This window comes from Phyllostomus hastatus, unplaced genomic scaffold (assembly GCF_019186645.2).
Source record: "Phyllostomus hastatus isolate PE091 unplaced genomic scaffold, TTU_PhHast_1.1 phas_contig_16, whole genome shotgun sequence".
Classification (NCBI taxonomy): Eukaryota; Metazoa; Chordata; class Mammalia; order Chiroptera; family Phyllostomidae; genus Phyllostomus; species Phyllostomus hastatus.
In genome coordinates, this window is record NW_025333643.1 from 2675012 (window position 1) to 2683047 (window position 8036).

An 8036-nucleotide genomic window follows, 5' to 3' on the forward strand; every position below is an offset into this window, starting at 1 on the left:
TGCTTCTAGTCCCATGCCATTGGCCATACTTAGTCACATGGCCAAGCCTAACTGCCAAGGAGTCTGAGAAATTAGGTCTAGCTGGACACAGTGTTCCAGAAGAGGAGGCCAGCACACACTTAGTGTACAGCCTGGAACCTTGGAGTAAGTGACAGTGGAGCCAAAAACTGGATTGGTTTTGCAACAGTAGGATGAGAGATACTCGACTCCTTGTGGCAAAAAGTCGAGGATGCTGCTGTTTAGATCTATAGGACCGGTTCTTAGTATTTGTGAGACCCAACTCATGACCTAGTAGATGATATATTTTTATAAATATCTACATGTGCTGAAAAGAACATACATTTTCTAAATGTTGGGTGCAGGGTTTTATGTATGTCTATTATACCAATCTTCTTAATTGGTATCAGTATTCCTAATAATTTTTGCCTGTTTAATCTAGCCCTTACTGAGAAATCTGTGTTAAAAATTCCCACTTTGGCAGCTGATTTGTCAATTTATTCTAGTAAATCTGTTATTTTCTGTTTAATTTAGCTTTGCATCATCACTAGATACTACGTTATTACTAGACAAATGCATTATATATCCTGTGAAGTATCTTCTTTATTATTACCTGGTAATCATCTTTTTCCAAAGTAACGTTTTTTTTTGCTTTGAAGCTAGTTTTGTTTGTTATATATATAATGATGCCTGTTTTCCCTTGGTTAGAATTTATCTGGACTTTTTTTTCATAGTTTTAGTTTAAATCTTTCTGGATGCTAATGTTTTGGGTGTATCTTCTGTAAACTTTTTATTTTGAAATAATTTTAGACTTACCAAAAGTTGCAAAATAGTATGGAGAGTTTCTATAAACCCTTCAGCCAGCTCCTTCCCCTAATGTTAGCATCTTATATTATGACATCACAGTGATAAAAACCAGGAAATTAATACTGGTACAATGTTATTTACCCAACCACAGACCTTGTTTGGATTTCACTGATGTTTCCAATAACATCCTTTTTCTGTTTCAGGGTCCAGCTCAGGGCTCCACATTACATTTAGTTGGCATCACTCTTCGGTCTCCTCTAATCTATGACTCTCCCTCCATCTTCCCTTGTGTTTCATTACCTGGGCCCTTTTGAAAAGAATTGGTCAGTTATTTGATGGAATGTCCCTCAATTCGGGTTTGCCTAAAGTTTTTCATGATTAGATTGAGGTTATAGGTTTTGTGGCCAGAATATGACAGGCGCAGTATCGTGTCCTTTCCGGAGCACCGTAACAGGGGATTCGTGGTGCCCGTGTATCTAATGACTGGTGATGTTAGTCTTGGTCCCTTGGCTAGGCTATGTCTTGCTTAAGCTGGGCTTCTCCACTGTACAGTTACTCTGTTTCTTTGTAATTTTTACATTTATAATTTTGGAAATTTACATTTAAATGTCATTTTATTTATTTAAAATTAAATTTATAAAATGTTATACATTGTCCTCGATATGTATATTGAAGGAGACCCTTTGAGACTCTGTTTCTCCTTGAACTTGCACCCCTAACTTTAGCAGTGATTGGTGTTATGATCATCAGTGCCCAATGGTGGTTTTCTATTTCCCTCTTTCTTTCTGCATTTATTAACTGACATTCTTCTGAAAGGAAGAGCTGTCTCTTCTCCGTCATTCATTTTTTCCCAATTATTTATTTATATTCATGGTCTCATCTATATTCATTTTATACTTTGGGTTATAATCCAATACTATTACTAGGTATTTGTTCAAATTGTCCCCAGTTTGGCCGTTGGGAGCTCCTTCAGTTTGGTTCTTGTGTTCTTTTATAAGCCCCCATCCTTTTCTAAACACTTCCTTTTTTCCTGGCACCAAAAGATGTTCAAGGACAATTTCTGTCTTCCACATTCCAGCTCTATAACCATCTGCTTTTTGAAGGAGTACTGGTTTCTTTTACTGAAGAATGGTGCTTAGAAACCAAGATCTGGTTCTGGGTTTGCTCAATGCTACTGATGTCATTTCTTCTAGGACTTCTCTGAAGACAGAGCTATGATTATATATATCTTCGTGTATACACATCTATATCTATATATTGTGGTCTGAATGTTTGTGTCCTCCCAAATCATATGTTAAAATCCTAATACCCAAAGTGTTAGGAGATGGGGGCCTTTAGGAGGTAATTAGGAGAGTGAAACCCTCATGAATGGGATTAATGCCCTTATAAAAGAGACCCCAGAGATCCCTGGTCCCTTCTACCATTTGAGGACACAGTGAAAAGGTGTCAGTCCCTGAACAAGGAATCGGGCTCTCATCAGACACTGAATCTGCTGGTGCCTTGATCTTGGATTTCCCAGCTCCCAAAACTGTGAGAAATACATCTCTATTGTTTATAAACCACTCAGTCTATGGTATTTTGTTATAGCAACCCTAGTGGACTAAGATGTTGTATCTATAATAATACCCACAAACGAGTGTATATTGATGTCTTTGGTTTAAATCCAATACCACAGGATTCATTTTAGCCTCCCTCTGTCTTTATTTGTAATTTCTTTCTTTAACAGGAATAAATCTTGCTCTCATTATCTACAATATTTATTTATATGTTCAATCCTAGTATTTTAAGTGTTGATACCAAATGCGTGGGTTTTTTTTTTTTCTCACACCAAGCAATTCTGACGCTAACTACCCATAGTTAGCACAGGCCCCAAAGGTTAAGGGCTTATTTCTGTGACCTTTCTTCAACTTCAGACACCAGTTGCAAGTCTGGGCCTCCCACACTTCTGACTGACCTGCTATTAATTGAGAGTTCCCACAAACTCCTTCTCAGGTACAATAATTAGCTAGAAAAGCTCACAAAACTTAGGAAAATGTTTACTTATGTTTACTGGTTTAATTTATAGACATAAAGGACACAGATGAACAGCCCGATGAGGAGGCACATAGGGTAAGGTATGGGAGGGCCCTAAGCATGGGACTTCTGTCCCCACCGTGTTGGAGTGTACCGCCTTCTTTGTGTGTGGTTGTGTTCACAGACCTGGAAGTTCTCTGAACCCCGTAGCTTAGGGATTTTTACTGAAGACTCAGCATGAAAGCATCATTAAATATTAACTCAAACTCCAGCCTCTCTCCCCTCCCTAGAAGCTGAAAGTTACAAGTTTCTAATCTTGGTTTGGTCTTTCTGATGGCCCTCATCCTGAAGCTATCCAAGAGCCCACCAAGAGTTGGTTCATTAGAACAATAGAGGTTTCCATCACCCAGGAAATCCCAAGGGCTTTAGGAACTCTGTAAAATGATCCTATCATCTCCATCATCTAAGGAAATTACAAGGATTTTAGGAGCTCTTTGTCAGGAACTAGGTGCTCATAGTAGGTGCACATTCTTTCCCCTTTACACCTACAAGGCATAATTCTCAGACCTAAGAGGTCATTGGGGAGTTCTCATCAGCCTGAGGGATTTCATGGTTCATCACAAGAATGCCAAGGCATAGTGAGGCCTGACAGTCCAGGTACCAATCTGAGCGAGCACCTTACACAAATAATCTCGCCTTCTCCCCATTTTTACAGATGTGGAAACTGAGGCTGAGCTGTCTGTTGTCTCCAGAGTGCACGTGCTTGTTGAGTCAGATGGGCCCCAGGCTGGCAGTTCTGGAATGCAGGGAAGCCGGATGCCAAGCTCAGCTGCTGAGCTGGATCCCCAGGGCTGTCATAGGAGGTTGTCTCATGAATCACCCCATACACCTCCACCCCTCCACACATAGCAGTGAGGTTACCTTGTAATGGAGCTGAGCTAGGCCTCCCTTACACCTCTGGCAGCTCTTCACAGCCCTGGAGATCTGCCTTCAGCAGAGATAGGAAATGCCCTGAGGCTGTGCCTCCATCCTGTGCCAAGTTCTCACACAACCAGGTGCTGCTCAAGGTAAACTCTGCATCTGCTCAGGGAGGAGAAGTACCTTAACCTGGGACTAGTAGGCCAACAGATGGTAGTGGCTGAATTTTTGAACACCTACTGCCAGCTATCGGAACCGTCATATGATAGGAAGCATTATTTAGTCCAGTGATTCTTAAACCTGAGCAGCCATCAGAATCACCCTGGGGGCTTGTTAAACTATGAATTGTTGGTCCCACCTCCAGAGTTCATAGTGATTCAGGAGGACTGAGATGGGACCTGAGAGTTTGCATTTCTAAAAGGTGCTGCTGATGCTGCTGGTCCAAGGACCACATTTTGTGAATACTGAATTTTTCGGACTGTAAGACACACCTAGGTTTTAGAGGAGGAAAATAGGAAAAAAAAAATTTGAAGCAAAAATGTGGTAAAATATTTAATAACATGAATTAACATAGGCCACTGTTCCCCTCCCCACAGTGAGCCAGGTAAGCTACCTTCGGACTATAACACCCAACCCCCTTTTCCTCCCAAATTTGGGGGGAAAGATGCATCTTATAGTTCTAAAAGTACTGTAGCTAATTAATTCAACTTCCTTTTTCCTGCTTAATGATGGTCTTCAAGTTTCTTCTTATGTACCTCCAGGACAAAGGTTTTTTAGTCTATTCTGTCAACCTATTTCTGAATAGTTCTTACTGTGAAGATATGAATTATTTGTGTGTACTTATATTGAGATGAAAAGTAACTCCATCAGCTCTCCCACGTGGCCCATTCTTTCTGCCTCTAGACCATGCTGCCATTACAAAGGAGTCATTGGAGGGGAGTGGAGATTTACAATAAGAACAAGGGTCTCCCTCACCCCCCACAGTCCATTGACCACCAAGTCCTGTCCATTTTAAGCTCTAAATCAGTGCTGTCCAAAATAAATATACTGTGAGCTCTATGTACCTATGAAAAAAATTTAATTTTCCAGTAACTACGTTAAAAATAGCAAAAAGGCCCTAACTGGTGTGACTCAGGAGATTAAGCATTGTCTGAAAACCAAAAGGTCACTAGTTCTATTCCTGGTCAATGTGGGGGGGCTCCACCCACAGACCATCCCCGTATGTCTCGGATGAGAGTAAGTCTACCAAGACCTGATCTGCTTGGGGAAGAAAAGTGGCCAATCTCTCAAAGGAGAAGGGCCATGAGACTGTTCCTCAATGGGCTTTTATTGGGTTCAATTTGCACAGGAATACAGGTAAAGCTCATCAGTCATTGTCAGGCAGTAATGATCAAACAATAGATAACATACAAAGAACTATGAGGGTTTATTCTGAGTCAGGGTCAGTTAGCTAAAAGGCTATAAAACTTTGGGAAATAAACTTATTTCATGCCTGGACCCTTATCAGAACATTGAAGACACTCTTAGCAAAGCAGGTTTCACAGGATTTTACGCATTCTTTCTTAGGGCTGATTGCCCCAGGGAACCAACCGCCTGTTCCTGCCCAGGGCTGCACTGCCCTTCGGCATTGATTCAGGCTTAAGTCAAGAGGGGAAGGTAAGGCAGTCAAGAGATTAGGAGACCTCTTGCAGACAGTGAGGACTCAGGCTATGTCAAAGCTGAGGGGTGAGGGTCCATCACCCTCTTTTTATATAGCCCCCCCAAGTCCTTCCCTGAGGGCCACTTCGTGACCATGCCTGTCTTAGATCATCCCTCCCTTTAGGAATCTTATCTGTCTTTAGCTAACCAGTCATCCGTCTGGCGCCAAGCAGGCTGAAGTAAAATGGGGCAGAGGCTGGTGCCCCTAGCAGGAAGATAAGCTTTGTCTCCTTAGTGGCTTATTGTCCCAAGGTCTCTTACTCAGCCTTAGCCATGGGGGGTGGTTACAGCTTCTGAAACCAGCTAGGACAGTTCCCAACAGGTCAAAGTGTTACAGAACAGACCAAGGGGGGCCTGGGACAATATACTATTATTGAAAGAAGGCCCCGGGTCTGTTATGTCCGCCGCCCTAGGAAAGACGTCTCTCAATGCCAGAGATTCGTGAAAAGGAAAGGAAATGTTTATTTAATGCTATACAGACTTCAAGTAGTGACCTAGTGTCTTCATCAAAAATCCTAAAGTCCCTTAAAGCACCCACAAACAGACACAGTCCTTCCTTCCTTCCCCCTTTGCCCAGTCCAGAGTACCGTATCTCAGGAAAGGAAATAGACGTCCATGGCTCAGGCAGTCCTCTGGTTCTTCCCAGTTAATACTCCATCTCAACTGGGAGACCTCCCTGGGTTCCCGTCACCCTCAGCTGAGTCGCTGGGATCTCTGCTAAAACCAGGTGGTGGTTCCCCTTCTAAAGCTGCGGGAGTCTCCACTCTGTCAAGGCCGCGTGGTTCTCTCTCCTAAAGCAGCATGGTTCTCCCTCAATGGCTGAGGTCCTCCCCATTCTGCTAAAGCCGCATGGTTCTCTCCTTCTCAGGGCTGCGCATGGCTCTCCTTCCTAAAGCAGCATGGTTCTCCCTCTCAGGGCTGCGGGAAGGGGAGAGTCCCCACTCTGTCCAGGCCGCGTGGTTCTCTCTCTTAGGGCTGCGCATGGCTCTCCCTCCTAAAGCAGCATGGTTCTCCCTCAATGGCTGAAGTCCTCCCTATTCTGCTAAAGCCGCATGGTTCTCTCTCAATGGCTGAGGTCCTCCCTATTCTGCTAAAGCTGCGTGGTTCTCTTTCTCTGGGATGCGGGAGTCTCCGTTTTTAAATCCCGGCGGCCAATCTTCCTCTGTAGCCTCATTTCCGACTCCTCCCACACTCGGCTTCACTTGCCAGAATTCATATCCTTCCAGGTTTACTGGGCTGCCATCATGAGTCTGGGCAGGTGTGGCCCCATGTCCTGGAGCCAATCTTCTCCCAGCTCCCACGCAGGCGCTGTAGCTTGGGGGATCTGCCCCCAGTCACGTCTTGGTGGGGAAGTTACTTCCATTCCCCCCCCACCCACTCAGAGATGATCACAGCTATGTAACATATCTAAGCGACCAGCCAAAGGCTATAGATATGTTAAATGACCATGCCAGAGGGTAGCTGCAAGGCTGTTGCTATGCAAAACAGCTCTCAATGGCCTTGCTCCATTTGTCCCTTCCCCCAACCCACACCCTGGGTGGGGGGGGATGGAGACATCTTAAAATCTCCTGGACACCTTAAGTTCTGGACCCCATTTCAAATGCCCACTTGGGGTCCCCCCTCTTGGCTGCACCCTGTAACAAAAGCACATGCTTGGTTTGCAGGCCAGGGCCCCTGTTGGGAGCATGGAGAGACAGCCTATTGATCTTTCTCTCCCTCTCTTTCTCCCTCCCTTTCCCTCACTCAAAAAAATAAATAAAATCTTTAAAAATAAAAATAACAAAAAGAAGGGAATAAAACTAATGTTAATAATATATTTTATTTATCAATATATCCAAGATATTATCTTTTTGTGTGTGTGTGTGTGTGTTTTATTTATTATTTTATTTTATTTTATTTTATTTATTTTTTATTTTTTATTTTTTTATTTTAATCATTGTTTAAATACAGTTTTCTCCTTTTTACTCCCAATCCAGTCCCCCCTCCCACCCAAGATATTATCTTTTTAACAGATAATCAATACAAACATTCTTAATAAGGTATTGTATATATTTTATATTCATACCACATTTTGGAAATCCAGTGTGTATTTGAAACTTACAGCACATCTCAATTCTGACCAGACACATTTCAAAGGCTCTATAACCACATGTGGCTGGTGGCTACTGTTGTGGACAATGCAATGACCTTGACCCTGTCCTTATCTCCCCTGCAATGGCTTGTGCTCACCAGATGCCTGCCGTTCACAGCTTCCCCACCAATCCTCAATATGGCAGCCAAATTATTGTCTAAAACTTAATCTGAACGTGTCTCTCCTGCATGGCTCCCCATCACTCTAAGGGCAATGTCCAGCCTTCTTGGCCTGGCTTCTGAGGCCGCACCTCTCTCGCTTTCCTTCTCCCTTCCTTCAGCTCCCCAGGCCCCTATTCTCCCACTGTACTGAGTTGTTTGCAGGTTCTCAACACAGCGGTGCCACTTTTTTTGTTGTTTACAGTGTAACTTTTTATATTTAGAATTAGCCAGCTGGACTCAGTTGAGATGATCACAATTTTTCTGGCAACGTCCAAAGCATCATAGTCAGGAGTCAGTCAAACATACGCCTT